Source organism: Natrix helvetica, assembly GCF_964273705.1.
Source record: "Natrix helvetica genome assembly, chromosome: 5".
Taxonomy (NCBI): domain Eukaryota; kingdom Metazoa; phylum Chordata; class Lepidosauria; order Squamata; family Natricidae; genus Natrix; species Natrix helvetica.
The window spans coordinates 29,078,619-29,103,335 of NC_138551.1; the positions used below are offsets into that span (position 1 = coordinate 29,078,619).

At 37.4% G+C, this 24,717-nt stretch overlaps 1 protein-coding gene across 16 annotated transcripts in view; it reads right to left on the reverse strand.

Moving 5' to 3' along the window:
- MBNL1 (muscleblind like splicing regulator 1) overlaps nt 1–24,515 on the reverse strand; it is a 207,741-nt gene extending 183,226 nt beyond the window's left edge. For 3 of the 16 annotated variants that reach the window (XM_081953653.1, XM_081953652.1, XM_081953657.1), the window contains exons 1-2: nt 24,328–24,503; nt 24,092–24,185 (exon numbers count right to left, since the gene is read on the reverse strand). The gene's annotated coding sequence lies outside the window, so the exon portion shown is untranslated. Of the gene's footprint in view, nt 1–22,737; nt 22,877–24,091; nt 24,186–24,327 lie in introns of those variants that run through there. The other 13 variants (XM_081953646.1, XM_081953645.1, XM_081953647.1 and 10 more) reach the window with 10 other exon arrangements.
- Nucleotides 24,516–24,717: the final 202 nt, after the last annotated feature.

A 24,717-nucleotide genomic window follows, 5' to 3' on the forward strand; every position in this document is an offset into this window, starting at 1 on the left:
CTTTCTCCCTCCCTCCTTCCCTGCCTCCCTTCCAGTTCCATTCTTCCCTCCTTCCTTCTGCCTCCTTCCTGCCTGCTTGCCTTCTTTCCTCTTTCCCTCCGGCATGTCTGCTTTTCTTACCTTCCTTCCACCTCCCTTCTGCCCTTCTTCCCTCCCTCCCTGCCAGCAGCTGCTCCAGCATCCCAGCTGGAAGCAGCAGCACAACAGTCGCCATTACCAGGGGCGAAGGGGTGGCGGTGGCAAGATCGGGCAACCGCCGCCCCTTTGTCCCTTCCCCAACAGCGGCTGTTGCGGTGGAGCTTCCAGACGGAATGCTGGCGGTGGAGCTGCTAGCGGGAAGGCGAGCTACGCGGTGGCGAAGACAGGCGGTCCCATGCTTCCCTCCCTCCCACCCCCGCCCGAGCAGGCTTCTTGCACAGCTCCAGCCCGCGGCTCCAATGAAAATCCACAGTCCGAAGTGCTGCCACTTCCAGGCGGCATATATTATGCCTCGCCCACGCCTTCGCCGCCGTTGCACCCAGATGGAAAGGGAGCCTTCGCGCCCCCGTTTACGGAGCCTCGCGCCCCCCCAGGGGGGCGCGCCCCACTATTTGAGAACCGCTGCACTAGAGGAAAGTAGCTTCAGTGCAGGTGCTACTATAACTGCCAGTTAGGCCTTAAAGCAACATTAACACCTTCCTCGTGCATATCATATTACATCCACCATGCAAATCATACTGTAAAGCATGAATAACTAGCACAGCCCTAAATAAACAAACATGCATGCGTGCACACCAATACCACCATGATGTTTCTTACAACTATAGTGGAGAACTACTGTGTTGTATTACTTAATTTTCTAAAGAAAATACTGAAAATATATAAAACTAACTAAGATACAGCATGTAGTTCAAGATTTTTTTAAAAAGCTCCCAAATCAAAAAGTCATGAAAATTGTAACGGTTGCAATACTATTGAAACAGATTTTAGCTCACCCTTAGGCTTGGAATGCCACTGGGAATCTACTCTTAGCCCCAACATTGAAAATTTGAATAATTATCTAGCAATCCACACTGGGCCATCATGGTGCATTATGAATGGTAATCTTCACAAAGAGGCCTTTATATTTCGTGTATAAACATGATGAATAAATATATACTATGGTACATAGATTCAAGTTCTTGCTGGTAATAAATATATGTATATAAATATAAAATAGCATATAACTAAAACTACCTGCAAATTCTGATTGTCAATACATATCAAATATAAATATGCAACTATTCAACAATGTTTTATTATTATTTTATTTATTCAATTTCTATAGCCACCCATATCTGTCAATCCAGATTAAATATACATAATACCTGGCCTTAGCTATAAAGTCAGGAAATGGGAACCTTAACTTGTTCGGCACCCGGGTTGATATTGCATACTGATATTTCACATTCAATATGTCATACCATAGTTCAATATTTGGTAACATCAGAAGCAGTTAAAACTTTACTAAATTAAAAGGTAAAGCTTCTGCTTAGTATCTAATGTGAACTGCTGATGCAAATCACAAATTCAGATTTGAATTTTCATTTCATTTCAAAATTACATTTTATATGTAATAACAATCCAGAGTAATAAAAGTTGTATAAAGCTATGAGTTAATTTGTCCATAAAATGAGATGAATGATGAATGATGAAAAAAAAATAAGAATGACAGCTCATGAATGACACTGTCTGAATCTTGTGAATAGTTTTAATAGCATTAAAGGTTAACAATAGTAAAAAAAAATATGATAAGAATGCTTTGCATGAACTGAAAAAGTTTCTTATTCTACAATCCATCCAAATCTAAACGATACTGTAATCGAATCTGTAAATGATTTCAAGTCGAACCAAAATTTTATAAATTCCAAATTAAACTATAAGCTCCTTTTTTTACCAATATAAATAATAGAAGCAGAAAGTTGACTTAGTATTAAGATTAAACAACACAGGGAAAAAACCAACTTTCTGAAGAAGTGAAAGCACTTTGTTATTCATTTTCATGACTCATTTTCATGGGACAAGCACTTTTTTAATAATTTAGAAACCACCCTTCCTGGTAAAGACTTTCAATTGCATCTAAAATCTTACACTAAAAGGGTCATTACAAACGTTGTTCTACTTGATTCTTAAATATAATGGCAACACAAAAATGCAAAGACTTGTTGCAACAGTCACCGGGAGTCAAGACTGTAAGGCAGCACAAAAAGAGAATAAGAAAGATCACTGCTGTCAAACATTAAGACAGGCAGATAGATAGATAGATAGACAGATTTCCACAGCGACTGTGGCAGCTGATGAATTCTGGGAGCTGAAGTGAATAATGGAAGTAGACCAAATTGGGAAATCTTGCATTAAACCATAGTGTGACATAAAAGAACCTAAGCAATTACTCACAATATCACAGTGTTCTACTTCCAAACATCTAACCTGACTCTTTTCATTGGTAAGCCATAAATGAAGAGGTTAATTAGTTCAAGGATTTTTTTTATGATTGGCATACAAAGAAAGAAAGAAAGGAATAACAAAGAGGATAACAGCATGTCTGGGACATATATCATTTTAATAAAAAGTGCATAGGCAAACTTGAGACTTAAATTAATGTAACATACATAGAATATATATTTAATAAGTTTTTTTTAATGAAGGTATGGATTTATTTTTATTTTTAATAATTTTATGTGTGCATATTCTCTGAATGTACTAAACACACACATATAACATACTGGTATTTTACTTTATGAAACCCAGCTTAAAGGTCTGTTAACCTATTGAGATGAAGCTGATAAGAAAGAGGAGGAAGAAACAGAATAGGATAAACCCAACACTATGAAACCAGATTCTAACCCTCAGATCTTGACAGAATCCTGTTTTGCTGATATGACATTGCAGCTATAAACGTACATACTGAAATAGGATATACAGCAATCAAATCCTTGAGGGTGCTACCACTCTAATTGAGTACAATAGAGTAGACAGACACTCTTTCTCTCTCTCTCGCTCTCTCTCCATGTATATTCTCAACATGGCATAGGTAGGTTTCTGAGTTAAAATATCTGTATTAAAATCAGGAAAACATCCAGGGTGAACTGGATGAATCTAGGGAGAATAAATTAAACTTGACTAAATCATGATTTATAATGATTAATCATAGTTGTACAATCACAGCCAGTATTTTTTTTAAATGTTGCCTGAAAAGTTCTTGCTCTCGTTATTCCCCCTCCCTCCCTCCCATGTACACATAAAAAATCTTCCTTGGAAGAGCAGATAACAGCTGTTTATTGAAGAGTAGAGCAGTAGCCACAATTCCATTTGAGTGGTACAAGGATCCAGACCACAAGAATCTGAAGCAATATTGAGAGAGAGAGAGAGAGAGAGAGAGAGAGAGAGAGAGAGAGAGAATGTCCTAGTTGCATTCAAATGTAGCATCAATATCTATGACAGCATCCTTATGAATATTCTGACCACCAAATCCCATGTCAACTGGTTTTTTGCTTCTACAAACTGGTGGCAATAGTACTATACATGTTGCTAACATGTTTGCCTCAATCCCTAAAATAATTCCTGACCATATCTAAGTCTGCTGGCTTTTACCGTAAATGTTCTAAGATAGTTTTCAACATCAGACTCTTTGATTTAGATTTGGTGTGGTTGCCCACTCCAGAGGATTCTGAATTTTTTAAAAATCCAAAAACAAATCTCACCTTGTTATGTAAAACTCTGCATAGGACAGAACTATTCTATCCAATGTTTTTCCAGTGGCATTTTTTTTAAAAAAAAAATGGATGGGACAATTCAGAAAATGAAAAACCTTTAAGCTATGTGTTTTCTTCCTTGTTCCTCCTAGAACAGTGATGGCGAACCTTTTTCGCCTCGGGTGCCAAAAGCACATACATGCGCGCTATCACACGAACTCGAGTGCCCACCCACATAACTTAATGTCCCCCCTCACCTGTGTGGACCGTGCATTTTTGCACAAGGCTTCCTCACCACTCCCTGCTCTGGCTGCTTCCCTTTGGATAACACCCAGTGTGGGGAGAAGTTGCTCTGCCACTAACGGGCAGAGATTGGGGTGGGGGTGGGAGGATGCTCAAGTGTGCTCCTGTGTCAAAAAACCTTCCCTTATCATTCTCCTGTGTAAAGGTTGGGCCCTTTTTACAATGGCAGGTGGAGTCCAGTTGCTAAATTCTCCCCTTCTATTAAAGAGGATCCTGGGCACTACAGTCAATAGACAAATGAGGAAGGGAGCTGTTGGCACAGGGGAACGAAAAGAGGCAAGAAAAGAAGAAAAAGCAGCTTTTTTTCCCTCAAGGTGGCTGCCCTGTTTCCCCCCTCCCCCGTGCTAGCACAGAGGATCCTGCCTGGTCCCTGCAATCCAAAGGGAAATGAGGAAGAGAGCAATCTGCATGAGGGAAAGACAAGCAGCAAGGAAATAAGGAAAAGCAGCTTTTTTTCCCTCAAGGTGGCTGCTCTGTTGCCTTTTCTCCATTTCAGCACCACTCCATGGAACCTGACCCACCCCCCATCGCCCAGGTCCTCGCTTCTCCCAAGCATTTCTTTGCCTATTTAATTTCCCCTCCGTAGCATTTTTCCATCGTGTTTCTTGCCGTTTTGGACAGGAAAACAAAGTTTGTGGGACTAAAAAAAACTCCTTTCAATCAATCAATTCCAACTTTGCGAGATCTCTCCCCCCCCCCCCCAAGTTGTAATTGATTGAAGTTTTGTTTTAGTCCCACAAACTTTGGTTCTCTGCACACGATGGCAAGAAACGCGATGGAGCTGGAAATCAGGTAGGCAAAGAAATGTTTGGGAGAAGCGAGGACCTGGGCGATGGTGGGTGGGGCAACCTCGATGCCGTAGCACTGAAATGGAGAAAAGGGCAACAGCAGCCACGTTGAGTGAAAGAAGCCTCTTTTCTTCTTTCCTTACTACTTGTCTTTCCCCCCTGCTGGTAGCCCTCCTCATTTCCCTGTGGATTCAAGCAATCGGGCAGGATCCTTTTTAGTAGCAGGGGGGAGGGGGGAACAGAGCAGCCAGCACTAGTGAAAGAAGCCTCTTTCCTTGCCGCTTGTCTTTTCCCCCTGCTGGCACCGCTCTCCTCATTTCCCTGTGGATTCAAGCGATCGGGCAGGATCCTTTTTAGTAGCAGGGGGGAGGGGGGAACAGAGCAGCCAGCACAAGTGAAAGAAGCCTCTTTCCTTGCCGCTTGTCTTTTCCCCCTGCTGGCACCTCTCTCCTCATTTCCCTGTGGATTCAAGCGATCGGGCAGGATCCTTGTTAGTAGCAGGGGGGAGGGGGGAACAGAGCAGCCAGCACAAGTGAAAGAAGCCTCTTTTCTTGCCGCTTGTCTTTCCCCCGTGCTGGCAGCTCGCTCATTTCCCTGTGGATTCAAGCGATCGGGCAGGATCCTTTTTAGTAGCAGGGGAGAGGGGGGAACAGAGCAGCCAGCACGAGTGAAAAAAGCCTCTTTCCTTGCCGCTTGTCTTTTCCCCCTGCTGGCACCTCTCTCCTCATTTCCCTATGGATTCAAGCGATCGGGCAGGATCCTTTTTAGTAGCAGGGGAGGGAGGAGGGAACAGAGCAGCCAGCACGAGTGAAAGAAGCCTCTTTCCTTGCCACTTGTCTTTTCCTCGTTCCAGCAGGTCTCTCCTCATTTCTGGTTTGCATTGGGCTGTTTTTCGCCCTTTGGAGGCTTCAGGGAATCCTCCGGAGATTTAAACAAAATCAGCTGGCCAGCGGGTGCATGCGCACTGGAGCTGACAGGGCAATGCCTCGCGTGCCCTCAGAAATGGCTCTGCGTGCCGCCTATGGCACGCGTGCCATAGGTTCGCCATCACGGTCCTAGAAGGTACTAATGATTAACAAAGGATACTAAACTTGTCATTTATACAATGTAATGTATAAGGTAAAAGTTCCCCTTGTACATATATGCTAATCATTCCCGACTCTTGGGGGCAGTGCTCATCTCAATATCAAAGCCAAAGAGCCACCGCTGTCCGAAGGCATCTCCATAGTCATGTGACCAGCATGAATAAACACTGAAGGCACATGGAGCGCTGTTACTTTCGCACAAAAGTGGTTCTTATTTTTCTACTTGCATTTTTTACGTGCTTTCAAACTGCTAGATTGGCAGAAGCTGGGACAAGTAATGGGAGCTCACTCTGTTATGCAGCATTAGGGATTCGAACCACCAAACTGCCGACCTTTCTGATCGACAAGCTCAGCAGCTTAGCCACTGAGCCGCCACATTCCTAGAATGTAATTTATAGAAGTCAACAAACCTCTTGTAAAATACTATTATTTCAGGAAACAGGACATGATTTATTCTTTCAACTATACCCTTTTGACATACAGGAGAAAGTTGTTTTAATTATTAAGATCTAATTTATTTTTATAGCAGAATGTGACAAATTACTAGAATTCAGAGACGGTAACAGTTAAAGAAATATACAGGGATCTCTCTTTTTGTTTTCCTACACCTGCAAGTAGATGGATAATCATTTACTTGAATTACAAATATTCCCTACTGAAGTTTTCCTTGGAGGGATTTTTGTTTTTAAGGGAATAATATAAAAAGTATAATTATCACCGCAGTATACTTTTATTGAGCATTCCAGGATCTGTATTACATTTTTCTGTATACTCCACAATATTGGCAGTGTTTTTTTATTAGATACATGGTTGAAATTGAGGTTGAAATTCCTTAAAGAAGCATTTGACAGTATGATTTCTGAGCACTTTGGATGCCTGCCCAAATAAGTATGTTTTGCCTATGTGGCCCAGTAGATTTGACAAAAGTTATGAAACTGTTCTAAATACTTTTCATACTTGAAAGCCTCCAATTGCTAAAAATGGCCAAATTCTCTTTTTCTGCAGCATTCAAAAATTTTAAGAAACATGCTTCCAAAGATGATTTGGACTGATAATTGAAATAATATTGCAATACTGTAAAGATTTATATGAACTCAGTACATTTTTGAAAATGGCAAACATGCCAATCACAGCCATAAGATCATTACTATGGAAATAATAAGGAAAAATAAAGTTCTAGGTGTGTATATTTGTGTGTGTTTTAATACAAACAAATTTAACTTCCCATTTGCTGTGAAGAAAATTTGCTGTAATCTTAAGTTTTGCTTATGTTTCAACAAGCAAAATATTGGTGGTTTTTTTTTTTTTAGGTTGTTGTTTATACATAGATCTGTAGAAAGAGTTCCAGAAAAATTTGTTGCATTTTGAAAAAAACGATTTAAAAAAAAACACTCAAACACAGCTAGTTTTCTATCAGGAAAGCTTGGTCTCTTGGTCTCTTGCCTCTTCATTGGTTTTAGCATTTAAAGATTAATAGTTTATGCGGCTTCCAGGGTTCGAGAACCTTTTTCCAGATTCCTTCCTTCCTTCCTTCCTTCCTTCCTCCCTTCCTATTGGATGGCAACAGATTTTATTCATTAAATGGATATTACTTCAAGGTAAGCGTGAAAGATGTATCAACCTTAATGAGTAAATTGTAAAACAAGAAGTAGCTGGGTCAAATCTCAGCCTTCAATTGTACATTTGTGTCCCATTCTATTACGTAAACAGTGTTCTTATTCATATTTTATTTATAATTTTAAATAATAAGAATTTGTGATTTATAACTTAGGTCTGAGGCCAATACTTAAAACTGGAAATCTATTTAGAAAGACTAGTAAGCGATTGTTTAAATAATTTTGTAGAATAAACCTCCTGAATGTATCCTTCTTGAAACATTTAACATTTTATTAACATTTTAAAAATTCATTTTCCTCTCAAATCCGAGCTTGTAGGTGTTACTTTTCCCATGATGTTGTATTGCGAAGGCATATCTATTGTTATACTAAAAGTTGATACTATTTATAGCTGAATTATTCTGTGCTCTTAGCTGCATTCAAATGCTTCCATCAAGCGTTCATCTTTAATTCAGTATCAAACTTGTACCACAATCCCTATGCAAAACAGGTGTTCTGAGAAGAAGTTCCTCTTTAGATGAATTTCCAAATGGAATTGGTTTGAAATACAAAGCATATCCAGATACTGGTACAGGAACCAGGAATAGACAACTTCAATTAATTATACATCAAGAAAAGCAATTTGAGGTTTGGTAGAAAGTACTATATGTGTTCCTTTTTCTTACTTGATTTCTATCTATTTCCCATTAAAGTTTACAATTGGAAAAATCAGTGGGGAAAAAAGCAACTGTATCATCAGTTTTACCAGTAGCTATTATGTACTACAATTCCTTATTTAAGTTTAGAGCAAATGTATAGGTTCTTTAAACTGAACTGATAGATACCTAGGTTATTCATGCTCAAAATCTTTGCCTTAAGCAAGAGAAGGAAGAGTGAAACAGTACAGTGGGTAGTATTGTTCACCTGCAATTAGGGCAAGAATTGTGAACAATGTAAGCTGCCCAGAGTCACCTTATATAAGAGATGGGTGGCATAAAAAATTAATAAACAAATGTTTTTGTTACTTAATTCTGTACTAAATCTTACCGCATTACTGTAACTTATTTCTTTCAAAGATGTAATATCATCAGTTTGCAACAAACATGATTAAAAGGAACTCTAGGGGATCATTTAAAAGGTCAGAGGTTGCACACCTGAAATCACAGTTAACCCATTTTATTGTTGTTCATTAGGAATAAAAAACTCAAAAAACTTACCTGCTATGGTAATATCTGATTCACTTTAAGACTGTCCTCACATGCTTTAATAAGCAACTACTGTCTTGCCCCCTATCCATGCTAAAATTCTTAATATTGTGTTAACCTTAATGTTAAAAAGTATGCCTTTTGAAGTTCATTTTTTCTACACTTAATTTAAATAAGAATGGTTTTCACTCCAATTTCAACACCTTAGTGTTGGCAGACATGAGATCTGTAATTTAATTCATAAAGCTATAGGTATAATAACATTTCCATTTTCCCATCATTCCATGCTCAGTCGTCATTGTACATTTCTTTTTCATAGAAATTGTAAAACTCCAACAATTTGCACTCTTCTTCTTTAAATCAGGTATTTTCCATTAGTCTTCACGCTTCAGAAATGTTTCATATTCCATCAGTTATTTCTTTAAAGATAATGTGCTTCCGGCCACTGTCTTTGCAGATGTAATTTCTTAACTACTTCCATGCTAGTTCACTATTGTTTTGGGGAAGAGGGGCATTCACATAAACTAACAAATGACAAAAACCTGTGCAGTGGGCAGAAGCATATTTTCTTCCTCTTTCTCCTCTCCTCCCTCCCTCCCTTCCTCTCTTTCCCCCTCTCCTTATTCCCATTATTGTGGTCAAATCACTTAGTTTGGGATTTACATAGGTTAACTGTGCTTTTTGGAGCACTCCAAGAAAAGAAAGAAAGACAGAAGTACTGAAGATCTTATTAAGGTCTTATACGATGGCTCCTGAAGGTTGTGTGAAATATTCAGCAAATGTTCAGTTTTTGGAAAAATGCTTTCTATGATTAGCAAGGAATCTGAATTGTTCTTTCTACCTCTATATGTATCAACGACTGTCAACAACAAGATACAGAAAACTTGTTCTTTGCTGCCCCAAACATTTAATGAAAATTCCTAATGATAAAAGCTGTTTGACACTAAAATAGATTGTCTTGTATTTAAGCAGAAACTGGAGATCCATCTGTCAGAGAAGATGGAATTCCATTTTTCCTTGAATAGAGAAATTATATTACTATAAAATATTTTCTATTTTTTCTTTTGAATGTCCTTAATTAAATGAATAGGTTTCATGTTTAATCAGATTTAATTTAATTTAATAATGATCTGTTGGGTCATTATTTTAAAGATATTTTCTTGTCTAAATATGGAAACAAAATGATTATGGGTAGGTAAAAAAGTAGCGGTAACAAATTTCCAATTGAGTTTATTTGTGGGATGCTGGCAGGGAGCATCAGAAATATTTCTTCCATCCCTCTCTTCCAGAATACAGAATAACAGAGTTAGAAGAGAATTTGGAGGCCTTCTAATCTAACCCCTTGCTCAAGCAGGAGGCCCTATACAATTCTGGGCAAATGACTGTCCAATCTCTTCTTAAACTCTCCAGCGATGGTGCATCTACAACTTCTGGAGGCAAATCATTCCACTGCTTAATTGTTCTTACAGTCAAGAAATTTTGGTTAGATCTATCTGTCCTTCATTAAGTTTCAATCTGTACTTCTTGTCCTGCTCTTAGGTGCTTTACTCCCTTCTTTCCCCTTTCCTTCTGTCCCCAGCAGACAGGTAAGTAACTGCTGCTGGGTAGGAAAGGGAGCAAAGGATTGTAAGACTGGCTGGGAAATTGTCACAGAATGTCGAAAATGAAGGTCATGTGACCTCACCACAGCACAGCAGCCACAATGTTTTCAAATGTCATTCCCTTGGCATCATGGGGTCTGCATTTTGGGTTTTATAAGTTTTATGGTTCTATAAATTGAGGTTCCTACATTCAAAAACTATTGCCCTATAGTGCACCATTTTGCCAAGTTAAAAGTCATGACAATAAGAATTTTTGTGGCAAGTTTGTGTGTGTGTGTATGTGTGTGTATACACACACGCACTACTTGAGATATGTAAAATACATGGATTGAAAGGTTTCCTATCTTCCACCATCCAATATTAGGATGACATAAGCTGCCTATATTATTTTCTGGTTTGCAAGTTTCAAACCAACGCAGCAATACTATCAATCTTGTCAAGTTGAAGTCATTATGCAATTCATCCTGTCAAAGAATTTTGCATGATTTCAGGAATCTCTTGCAGCTCCTGCTTACCAAGTACATTACTTCATGAAGTAATTTTAAAAAGTGTTTGTTTCGCTTTAACATCAATACACACACACAAATACACTCTTTTTCAGGATGAGTGATATGTAAATAACTAAATGTACTAGTTATGACAGAATTAACTCGTTAAATGAAGCCTACCCCAAGCCAGAGAAAATATTCTGTCCTCCCCTTTTCCCACTTCATAAGGTCCTTTATCTTTCCCTAATTGCAACATTTAACACTTTTTGGTACTTTCTCTATTAGTATAAGCTGATTAAATTATTATTATTATTTCTAATTGTAAGGTTGTGTTTGTAGCCCTTGCTTTGCTAATGTTTAACCACTTATGTATTTATAATAGAATTTCAACTTTTGTGATACCTTAAAAATAGCATAAAAATAAAATGTCCTTTTTTGCCAAGGAGCTATTTCTAAAGATTTATGATCTAAAGCAGTGTTTCTCAAACTTGGTGACTTTAAGTCCTGTGGACTTCAACTCCCAGAAGTCCACAGGACTTAAAGTCACCAAGTTTGAGAAACACTGATCTAAAGTATTAATTTATATTTAAAAAATCCTAACCATAGGAATATCTTTTGGCATTTTATAAAATGAACTGAAAGTTGATATAACAATATCTAATGCAGTTTTACTGTAGAAGTTAACAGACTTGATTTTGTAAACTGTCTGCAGAGCAGAATGCCTGAGGGCCACTCCAAACTTACCAAAATCTCTTTTGAGGGTTTATATAAATATATCATTTTTGTAAATCACCCTCCTTTTAAATCAGGATTAAGCAAAGGGCAGATCAGTATCTTCTCTACTTACATCTATACATACTTTGTAGATAGCTACAATCTAAAACTTTTCACTCACCCATGTGCACTTTTTCTAATTTAGAATACTAGATTAACAGTTAGATGCACAGTAGATTGAAAGTGATCCATAAAGTGGCCAAGGGTCAGACAAAACTCAACGGCTGACAAAGACGATGACAAGGTATATTTTGCACTACATATAATGGTCACTCCAATCTAGTATGTGTGAAGTGGTCAAGACAATTGACTTACTCCGAGCTAGTAATTTTTAAATGTGTCTCACTGTTACCAGTACTAAGTATTAGATTGGTCGCTTAGTAAAATTGTAAACTAACTAATTCTAGAAATTCCATGAGCCTAACATTTGTGTAGGTCTATTTTAAAATCTCAAGTTAGGATTTTAGCTTCAATACAACTTTGTATGGCAGTTTGAGACATTAGAATATGTGATATAATTAATATTTAAGCATATCCAAAATCAGAATTCATAATAATTTTTGCCATATTTGGGGAAGGGGTCACCATATAAGAACTATAAATTTAGTAAAAACTGAAAAAAAATGTCAGGTAATCATAGAGTGTCAGTCTTAAATTCACTCTCAAAATACATTAACAATTTTGTGCAATCTTCCTTCACCTGACGGTCTTCAGTTATATTGAGCAAACACTCCCCAAATTGCAAGCTGGTATGGTTAGGTGTTGCCATATATCACTATCCTTGGAAAAACTCAATTTGAGAAAGATTGTTGGGGATACCATACATGGAAAGGACCAAGTCAACCACTTACTCTTGTACACTCTGAAATCATAAAGTCTTGCCTTCAAGTGGATTCCATTGGCTATTTTGTTGGTTAGAATGACCTGGATTATTTATTCTGGATAAAGAACAATAATTAAAATGGCAACAACTGCACTATAGATTGCCCTTGATTTACAACCACAATTGAGCCCAAATTTCTGTTGCTAATTGAGACAATTGCTAAGTGAATTTTGCCCCATTTTATATTTTTCTTGCCACAATTAAGTGAATCACTGCAGTTGTTAAGTTAGTAACATGGCCGTTAAGCGAATCTGGCTTCCCCACAGACTTTGCTTGATCATATGACCCCAGGACAATACAACCATCGTAAATATGAGTCAGGTACCAAGAGTCTGAATTTTGATCATGTGACCAGGGGGACATTGTAATGGTCATGTGAAAAATTGTCACTTTTGTCATGTCATTGAACTTCAAATGATCACTATATGAACTGTTGTAAATCTGTTTACAACTGTTGTAAATTAAGGGCAATTTTTCTGTACAAAGATAATTTACTCTACTGTGTAGGTAGGGGAGGAGTGTATAGTATATTTACCAGGTAAGTACATAAAGCCAAGTATGTGGGAGAGTCATCAATTTAGTTCATCTACAAACCTGAGTCTTCACTGTTTTCTTAACTAAATCTCCTAAATCTTTTAATGGTGCATTAGTCTCTTCTTTTCCCCTGCTGAGTGTCCTCATTTCCAATTTCCTGTCAACTGAGTTAGTATAATTAGCAACTGTTTGATCATATTTTATACCAGTCAGTTTAGGTAATATTTTAAATTAGTCATCTCTAAATTAAAACGGTTCTTCTTCAACTTCCTTCAAGAAACACAATGTGTATCTCTGTCAAAAAGTTTTATTCTATATTGGTCTGTCATTGGAAGAACACCAAGAGAAGAACAATAGGACTTATTTTGTTAAAGCTTACATTAAAAATAAAAAATTGAGGAGTACAGCAAAGTGCTTCCTTTCATCATCAAGAAAAGTGCAAGCATTAAACTTCTGTATTAATGGAAATAATTTATTTTTCATGATGAAATAAAGGTGGGCTGATAACTACAGACAGCCCAGGATTACCTTTGACTTGAAGACAACTCACATTGTATTTACAAAGGGACTGTTTATTAGTAAAAATGGTGGACACAGTTCTCTTTCCTCTTGCCAACAAACAGCTGGAAGTGCTCAATGTTTTTATGAGTATCAATGCTAACCTTTAATAACAATCCTTTTTCTTTTTTTCTAAGTGTTTGTTTTTGAAGGCATTTGTTGAATGTTTTATATACATAGACAAGTAAAATAAATACTATATACAAAGAAAAGCATTTGGCTAAATTGATGCTAAATAAACTGTTCTGGTTAAATACAAATTCAACTTAAGGAATTTAGACTTTCTAGACCAGGAATGGATCTCATTCTTGATCTAGGACTGCCTATTTCAAAAGCCAAGCCATAAGCCCAGATATGCAGTTCATAAAAGCAAACAAGAGATATGAGCCTTGATCATAGCAGAGGTCAGCAAATACCAAGTGCAAGATACAATCACACACCCTAGATAACCCACCCATTAAAAAAAAAGAATTTTAAATCCCACATAACAATTCAGTACATCTTGGAAGGGTCCACTGATTTCATGTTCAGGTTTTCGTGCATTCTAACCTAAGATACCACCTTTTTCTGATGAACTCTCCCTCTGATCTGAATAAAGAACACATGCTGAGAGTTGTCACTTAGCACAACATATGACAAGAGGGAGCCCAAAAGCAGGCCTCCCTCCTATGGAATAGCTTATAAACTAAGGCAAGGCTTACACAAACATACCCCTTACAATGTGCAGAAGCCCCTTGAGATTGATGCTGGAGCTAGTGTAGAACAATCAACCAATGGAAGAGAAGTTGTCTTCAGAAGTTGTGGGAGCTTCATCACTGGAGTCTTTCAAGAAGAGATTGGACTGCCATCTGTCAGAAATGGTGTAGGATTTCCCGCTTGGGCAGCGGGTTGGGCTAGATGGCCTTCAAGGTCCTTTCCAACTCTGTTAATCTAATCTATATTAATATAGTTATCCATTGGTTATATTATTATATGACTATTAACATATAGTAAAGTAGGGTCTAGGTTTTGCTTTATTTTGTTCTTGTATTTATTTATTATTTTTTTTGTTTGTGGCTACGAGGACACAATTTACTGATGGGTTGAAACACTTTTACAGAATTGAACTTGACTGTTCAGTTTCATAGAGTTTTGGGAAGACACAAATGTCCAAAATTCTGTCTGCCTGTTCTGGCTATGGTAGTTGAATTTTTTGTGTACGCAAATGCTATGTTTCCCAGCTTACATATGGTTAGAAATGATTTTAAATTATTTCCATGTCACTTTTCCAGTGATCAATACTGTATCGATGTCTTGGACTAGTGATAACATCTGTGTGTAGTGGTTATCCTGAATTCTAGACGACTTAACAAGCAACAAACATGGAAGCTTTTGTGCCTGTAGACAGTTGTCATAATAACTGCAATAATGTTGAAGATAAGAAAACCATTAAGGGCAGGCCCAAAAATATGCATTCTTGTCTGTCTGAAGTCCATAGTCATAAATGAAGAAAATAATCTGTTTGATGAGAGTATGATTTCCCTTTAGCTTATATGAAACACTCATTTGCAATGAAACCATATATATAATATGTATGTATGTATGTATGTATGTATGTATGTATGTATGTATGTATATATATATATATATATACACACAACCATTTCTGCTTCATGTAGCTTATACTAAATGATAGCTCTTATGCAAAAATTATCAGCATCTAATTATTAAGTAATTATTAACAAATGAGTAACAATGCAACTTCTCTGAAGGCTACAGAATTTAATTTGGTTTTATCATTCGATATTATGTTTGTACATTCAAAACACTCTTCAGTGTCTCATACTAATTTCTGAGTTATGCCAATAGACTAAAATTACACAATATTTTGAATAAATAAAAACTAATTCTTTGTAGAAATAAATTGAAGATTAAAGCACTTGTTTTATATAAACGCAGATATAAATGTATCTACTTCTTTCTAGTCAAAATGAATGCAGAATACGTTCAAGAATGCATGATATCCTCATCAAACTTTTTAAGATCAGCTCATCACAGGATATGTTTAAAATATTTTATTTATCTTTCAGGGGGAAAAAATATGGGAGAACACTCCCAATGTTGACATTACTTTGTCAGATCTATGCTTGTCATGTGACTAATTACTTTGTTATCCTCAATAAGCTAAACAAACAATACTTTAAGTATATTTATCTTCTGGCACATGAAGTTTAAAATTCTAAAACAAAATGTCTTTACACACAGCTCAGAAAATATGTTTCAAAACAAAAGAGCATATTTCTAATGTAGCACAGATTCATTTTTCTCATTAAATAGGAACAAGTATAATAACATCTCATTTGCTTATATGGATACTTTTTGGTTTTAAGACTTGTGTAGAAAACAGATCATGCTTTAGGTTTTATTTATTTTCTATTTATTTAATGTACCGCACATCTCACTGTCCAGCGACTCTGGAAGGCTTACAATATAAAAGCACAATATAAAAAATATAATATTAAAACATTAAAAATCTTCCACATTAAGAATTAAAAGGTTAAAATTAATCAAGACTAGATAAAAAGGACTAATACAAAAAACGGGATGGAGGTAAAATAATATCCTCATTTCCTAACCTAATCTGAAGTGGAACAATCCCATCAGATCCCCAATGTCCAATATTTATGCAGAAATATTGAACATTCAAAAAGGTTTACAAACTTTTAAGCACCACTATATATTGATGACATTCAGCTGAGCAGTGCCATTCCCATGCCATGGAAATCCCGGGCGGTGCCAGGAGGCAGTCAGGCTATAGGAGGGGCAAAATAAACTCAACTTGTAATTCTCCACAGAGTAAATATTCAGGAATGTTAATACCAATAATTGTTCCTGTAGTTCCCACTGTATTAGTTGATGCATGATTTGGTGGTTCTTCTGGATTTATAACTGTCTGCTTTTTTAAAGCCATGGCTGGAGAGGGTTTATTTATAATCAACTTCTATATTGCCCATGTTGCCAAGGCGACTCTAGGTGGCTTAAAGCTATATAATTAAAACATGATATAAACATTAAAACAATAAACAAAAACCATGCACTATAATTCAGTTAAATTTCAATTAACCAAGATGAGAAGACGGGAGCAAAGGATGCAAAGCAGGCTATGACAGTCATTGTCATAATGCAGCAGTCATTAATTTTATTACATTCATATGCCACCCTGTCATTGATAAGGCAGCCCCGGTGGGGCTCTAAGGCACTTTTTCCCATGCTGTCATAACTTCAAGCCATCGCAAACAATGTATGGTCATTGAGCGAGAACTACCTATAATCAAAACACATGGATGATGAGACAGCTGACCTTCTCCATGGCTGCTCTCTGCTTCTGAATTCACCTGTGCATATTTTCAGAGCATGCAGAACTCATCACTGCTGTTTTATTTCTCCAAGCCTTGAACTAGTTAAATGTTAATCCTGTGAATAACTGGTTTATTATTGTTGCTGCTTACATACAGTTTAACATATTGTAATCCAGCCCAGTTTTTTTTTTAATTTGGATCAGTTATGAAAATTGTAAGATAAATAGAAATAAATGTACATGCTGTTAGTCAAAACACTGAACATATCAGATAAATATTAAGAATATACACCAAAATACAAACTTAGGATTTAGAATTTTTATAGATGGAAATCCAATCCAGGCATATATGTGAAATCTGGAGCTGTTTTAAGATGATTTCAAAAATGTTTGCATATGACACAATAGGGTTATACATCAATCCAAATTTGAAGGGCCTAAGAATCAGAAAGTGCATACTTATCACATATTGCCCTTTGAATCAACCCAGTTACACAAAGCCTATGAATATTGCTGCAAATTCTTTTGAGTATGATAAGACAACTGGAAAGTTACAAACATATCCATAAAAGCTTAATTATTACAGTTTCATTTCAAACCTTGAAACTGACTTCATTTTTCAAGTAAAGAATTTGAACTGTCAAGGGGCAATTTATATCCGTTATATTATTATTAAATTATTATGTATGATAGATACTTTATAATGGAAATTCAAAATTTGGTTAAATGTTCATAGTCCCGATTGAATTAAATGAATTCATTACAACTGAATGCTTGAAAAAGAAGTAATATAACCCTTTCCCATTTGGACATGCAAAAGGGCTGACATTAGTATCCACATATATGCCAGCATCTATCAATGTCTCTGAATTGGCAGACATTCACAAATTGCCAGCATACATATGTGAATACTAAAAATTTATTATGAAGCATTCACCAGGAGATCTGTAGCAAACACATAGAACAACAAGCAATGGACACTTTAAAGCCAGATAAGAAAAATGAAGTCTTATTTGGATAATTATTGCTACAGTAAAAAATGCACTACAGCTCTAAATATTTTGTATGAGAAAGAACTGATCACACCTAATACTCATGTATGATCCTGTTCTTTGGCAAGAGTGTCTTCTCATCACATAATGATCACAAGGCTTCTGGGGTTTTTTTTTCTTATTCTATAATGCTGTGCTTGGTCAACATGTGACATTTAGATATGTTTGCATGGGCTCTGCAATTTCACATGCAGTCTTTAGTGACATAAATGAGAAATATTGTTCCAGGCTTTAATGGAGCACATTCTAACAACTTCTTGAGCATTTAAAGGGCAGTCACATTCCAAATTGCTAGAATTCCTGCAAGGAAACAGTATTTATTTTGTCACATTATTCACTCTTTAAGAAAGTAATTGTTTTAACTTAACAAGGAAAACCAGGAAGGCAGAAATCAGTTCCTGTCTATCAGTTAAAGAACAAATCCAGGAAAAATAGGCAACAGAATTATGTTTTGGTAAATGTGGCTGCAACAGCTTAAATATTTATCAATATTCTTTGTAAAAAATATGGCAGAATTTTAACATTCTCCAGTACCACAAATAACACACCATTGAAAACAATTGGGAATTCTCTAGTAAACAGACCAACGTACAAAAAGCTCATCTTGTAAAATGACTGCTTACCTTTAAAATGCTACATAATTCTTTTATTTACTGTAAAGGTCATATTTTAATCTTCTGTAACAAATACATAGAAATAATGTATAGTATTGGATGTCTAGCAATCAAATATTTTTAATAGCAAATATTTTAAAGTTTGCATCTGTTACTATTCTTGTGTTTGTTTCTCCTTATTTTCAGAATGACAGTAATTGACAACTAAATAACACATCTAACTGGCACTAACACAGAGTTGTGAACATCAGGAGGTGTTAAGGCCCACCCTGCAAATTACTGGGCTTCCCTACCTCCTGCATTGTCCATTACCTCTCTGTTAAAATTTGCAACTAAAGGTTGTACATAAAACCAAATGTATGTTTGTACTTGAAGGCTAGAGAAAGCCTCCTAATTCTTAGTGCCAAGAAGGAAGTAGTCCAGCTTGCTTTATTTAAAACTCCTTGCAGTGTTTTCTGTACAATAGTCCATCTCTTATGGGAATCTCAAATTTCAATCCATAATCTGTGACATTTCTCAGCAACCCAAAATAGTTGCTTTTCAGTCAGGCTGTAATTAATTAATGCTGTTTCAGAAGATGCCTTCTAAATCCTAAAAACTAATGACTGTGTATGTGATCACTTGTACTTTTTGCGCAGAGCTACAAACTTTAAAGCACATACAGTAATTGTCTAAGCGCTACTATATCCATAAAGGAATTTTAATTTGCTCCCAACTCATCTTGTAGAACTGAAGAAACTTTAAGCACTTCCAAAATAAGGGAATGTTAAAGAACTTTGTGTTTCTGATGCAACGATTCCACCCATCCTGTCACATGCTATCTAAATTATATCATTCAAAATGTTATTAAATAAACTTTCTATAGGAGGAAGAGCCAACATCGCGACAATACGGGCGTGCGATCTCGATGCTCCGAGACAGCAGCCAATACTTTTGCCGCTGGGTGCTCCAAACGGACCTAAACCATCCCACAGAGACGGTTAACAGGAAGAATATGTCTTGCTGATCTCAGGGACATCGCAAAGTCCCTGATCGATCCAAGAGAAGTTCTTCAAGCCGGCGACAAAAAATCCAGCCATTAGGGTGATGAAGTCGGGGTGACTCCAAAACGGAAGGATACGGAAAGAGAAAGTGTTTCCAGCTGGTAGGGAATTTTTACAGCTTTAAAAGAGACTGCCTATAAAAAACTTAAAATTAATTTAAATTGGAGAACAGAAGAAATAAGTGGCGGAATTTAGAAAGTTTGGAATGGTTTTGGACAGTAGGTTATCTTTTTAAATGCTATGTTCATGGATGGAATTTATGCAAGTCTTTTAAAACGAATGGATTAAGTTTTCTTCTTCTATTTTTTTCTTTTATTATTCTTTGTAACCTAAGGACTAAAATTCTCCTCTTTCATTACTGCGGGTGTTCTTCTAACTCATTCAAGAATATGACTTTTTTTTAACTTAAAATACAAAAAAAAAATACAAAAAGAAACAAAGAAAATTGCAACAATAACACTGTTACTCAGAGGCTGGAGGTTTGTGTATTGGAAACGAAACACTCTTACTTTTCTCACTGATTATCCTGGCTTGGCACTCCAAGGTCTCACTGCTTGTTTATAGAGATTGATAAGAAGAAAAGCATACAGATGTCCCTTTGAAGTACATCTTTAACCAGAGAAAAGTGAAAATAAAACTTTATTGTGAATCTATGCTTATTCTTGTTAAACCTTCCGAGCGAGAGCAGCAGTGCTTGTACAATGGGATTTCAAACAAATTATATCCAACTATATACTTTAAACAAGGGGTATTTAACAATTGTGTGTTAAAAAATACTAACCAGCAGTAACAAACACAAAATGCACTTTGATTTAATAACAAGTAGTGGGAAAACTACTTTATTATAAGGTATGTTTAAATGAAAACAAACATCCCAATATCATAAATGATATGAACTATGATTTAGAATTTTTGAAAGTGAATTTTGAATCCTGATCATAAATAAAAGTCAATAAATACTTTTCCAACATATATAAAAATTTCAGCACTTAATAGGTAAGCCAAATATATTACTCAGAATTTAGGGATCCGGTTACTCCTCCAGTTTTAAGTCATAGGATGCTAGGCTGATGACACAAGCTAGGTAGCCAAGGGCAAATCATGTTTAGTTCCTTAACATATTGATGCAAAGAAGATGGTCTTATCACATAATTTGTTGTGGTGAAAAGTGAATACCAACAAATGGCCTCTATAACAGCTTTCTGAATTCTTTTTCAAACAACCTGCCCAGGATACAAGATCTTCAAGATCTCAAACTTAGAACAGTAGTTTTGCACAGCAGCACATTATGGCCCTATACTTTATACCTTTAACAATTCAAGAACTGGTTAGCTATGAATGCTTAAACTTGCTACATTAAAAAACATTTTAAGGTAATAATGGTGGTTTGCACCATTTATAATATATCAGGAACTTGAGCTTTCCCAACCTCCTTCTTTATATCAATCTTGTCCTAAGTAATTAAGATGTTCAATAGTTCTAAAGAAGCTTCAAAGATTAATATATATATAACTCAATATACTGAACTAGAAAAGTCAAGATCAAACATATATGCAATGTCAGACCTCTTTTCTCCCATAAATTAGCCATGGATCCTAGGAACATATCCCTACATATCTTGTATAATGTTGATTTTTGCTTTACATTCCTGAACCTAAATACCTAGCACTACACATTTTGTCAATTTTTAATTAGTTTTCTTCCTACTGTATATCAAGAAGCAATGTTCAGGATCAGATGTTACAGCACAACAAACACTCAACCTTAACTGGTACAAATGCAGTTCCTCCTCTTACCTCCTCCTCTCCCCCCACCCCCAGATCTCACACACAAACACCTTTGGGACTAAGCAATAAGGACAGTTTTCTGAAAAGCTTAATCTAATCTACACGAGTTACAATTGCAAAAAGTTTCTTATTTCTTTTTCTCTAAATTCAAAACCCAATTTAAAATTATCAATAAATAGTGGTTAGTGAATATAATTAATCCAAGCTAGATAGCATTATAGTATGGCATATATAAATCACAATTAGAGCCAACAACCAGGAAACAAAAGAAATCATAGAACCTCGGGGGAAAGAAAAATGAGAAAAGAAAAAGAAGGCAGACTCACTCTTAGCTTTCGGGCAATGATGTAGCAACTGCAGTGTGATGTCTAGACTAGGCCAATGTTACCCTATTAGATTTGTTTCATAAAGAACTGGGTTTTTAATCTGATATTTCTCTGGAAGTACTTAATATTTGATTGGTGCAACAAAGTAAACAGCATATATTCTACTGGATAATTAACTACTTTATTATCTGCTGACAATTAATATACCTATCATTCACCTTTTTCTTCCTTTCCCCCAGATTCTTGCTGTCACTTTTGACCTATCTTAAGATTCCTAATCACTGACAGATGCTGCAACTAAATTTGAAACATTTTGTCTTTCTCCTATAGGTCTATTGGATATTGGCCAGGACTAACAAATCATTTATGATAACAGTGCAACTCTATAACAAAAATAAATACTATTTACCAGATCTTTACACAAAGAACCCACTGACTTCAATTAGACTTACTACAAATACACAGGATTGCGGCTTTACAAGGCTTCAAAATAATTATTTGCATTATTTTTAAAATATACTACATAGCAGTAGCAAGAATACTTCCCGTTTTGAAAGCTTCAGGCTCTGTCTACCTTTGCTAAGTCTCTCCCTGAAGAGCTTTTCTCTAATCCTCTTTAGTCATGGTGGTCAATGCCTCATTTTGCAACAGGACTGCACAGACTCCTTTCCAGCCCATTGAAAACTCTATAAACAATACATCCCTTGACACCTGAGCAATCCAATAGGACCATTTAACATAGCAACCATTAACCAATTAGGTTCACTTTTGTCTTGTTCTCTCTTAATACATATTCCAAGTCTTAGCTGCTTAACTTTTTTGTGCCTCAAAGGGTTCCCTAGCTTTTGAAAATTCTGACAGCTCCTCTTTGCCCATCTGGGACTGTCCAGGCAGTATAACCATTCAATATATAACATGTTTGTTTATGTATCTATCAAATGTATAGTCATCGCTACAATTATTTACATGTAAAAACTGATGGTATAAGTCTTTATGTTTCTATACATAGCCACAAACATTTGCAAATTATCCTTTTGAGCAGAAGGCTTACATGTTTCCATACAATCCAAACTGAATACTACAGCTAAACAGATGCATTCAAAGGGGAGGGGAACCCCTTTAACTTTTTTCCCTTGGGAGTTTTGTTCATGTTAACTAAAACCAAATGCCTGTAACAGCTCACTTGAGAATTCAGAAGCTCTGGGTAAACAGCGAGTGAGCTGGCTTTTTTAACCTTAACTGTGCCAGTTATCTACTTTGCAGACGCTACCATACACTGCACCACATCCCGGAAAGAAACCTAAATCATCACGTTTTCACCTCCCCCCCCACACACACACTAAGTGCATTTCTAGTAAAAGCCAGACAATTTATATGCACACACACACACACAAGCCGATCAAAATACAAGCAAATCCTTAGCACTTGCATATATAGAGTAGGGCTCTCCAGAACTTGTGAACCTGGGCAAATCCCTCGGGATGCCAAATTATAGTGCTCTCCATATAAGGAAGTACAACTAAACATGTCACATGTTAATCTAAATGCGGTAGGCAATGTGTCAGCCTCCCCCCTTTCCCCCCCCCCAAAAAATGGGCTCCCACTTTACAGCACACTTTGAATATTTTTCCCCTCCTCCAACAAGCAAAAAAAAAAATTAGAGAGGAATCACGCTTCTAATTTTTGCCAGGGGAAGTAAAGGCTTCGGGCTCGGAGGGGTGGCTGCAATATGGAGCGCTATGATACGCGAGGCCTGTCAAAGTCAAGTGTCCTATACCCCGACAGCCAAGCGGAGCGGCGTCGGGTCTAAAATAAGGGACACGCAGCACGCCAAGTTCAGGAGTAACATAAGCCCGAAACAAAGGTCAACGAGGGAAGGGGCCCTTTTTCGTACACCTGCTTAGCCTCAGCGTTTGGGCGCAAGTGTGTCTGTGTGTGTGTGTGTGTGTGTTTGTGCGTGCAGATTGCAAAACTGCACGACCCTGCAAAGCAGCAGGACTCTCTCTCTCTCTCTCACACACACACACACATAACACACGAACCGCGTACCCGCGGCAAGAGAGGAAACGGCGGCTGGAGGCAGAACTGCAACTGCGACCTTCTCCCTTTCGTTTTCTTTTCTTTTTTTTTTAAGCAAGACGAGGGACGCGAGAAGAAATCCTTAAAAACTGTGGCGGGGGGACCTCCAGTTTTCACCGGCGCCACCCCTCCCAAGCTCGCTTCCTCCGGCCCGGGACGTGGACGAAAAAAAGCCAGGCGGCTGCTATAGGCGACTCTGATCTAAAGCGCAGCCCAATCGAAACCTAAAGCATTGCTGGCTCTTTCGCTCTTTCCTCCCTCCTCCCTCTCCCCCACCCCAGCCTTTCCCCGCCAGTCTTGATCAACAAGAAGGAAAGGCGTCTTACCTCTCAACATTTTTTTCAGAGGCAACCATCAGATCTCGGACGGGTCGACCAAGGCATTTTTGGGGGTATTCGGGAAAGGACGACCCTCCCAGACCTTGTTTTTTTGTTGTTGTTTGTAAAATAAAAGAAAAAGAAAAGCATAAATAAATAGAAGCAAAACAAGCACTGGGGGGGGGGGAAGGTGGGGGAAGGGAGAGAAAAGGGGAGGGGGGAAGAAGATGGGACGCGCCACTCGCCTTGTCACAGCGGCATTCTCGTCGCCCTAAAACCTCCGGCAGCTGCAGTGCAAAAAAGACTGTCGCCGACGGCTGTGCAGGGCACGCTCTTATCTGAAGCGCCGAGTTTCCGCTGCTGCCTGTGCCGCCCCTCCCCCATCCAGCAAGCTCTTAACCAGGAAGCAACTGGGCGTACGACTGCAAGAATGCAAAAGGGAGGAAGGAAGGGAGGGAAATATAAAATAAAATAAAATTACACGGTGGACATCATACGCGGGGAGGTTAGGCGGGGGCGCGCACAGAGCCCCGCGCGCCCTCCCGCTCGCGCGCACAAACACACGCGAAACGTCTGCCGCGCGCTGCTCCCCCCCCTTTTTTTTGGTGTCTTGGTCTCTGTATGTGTGTGTGTGT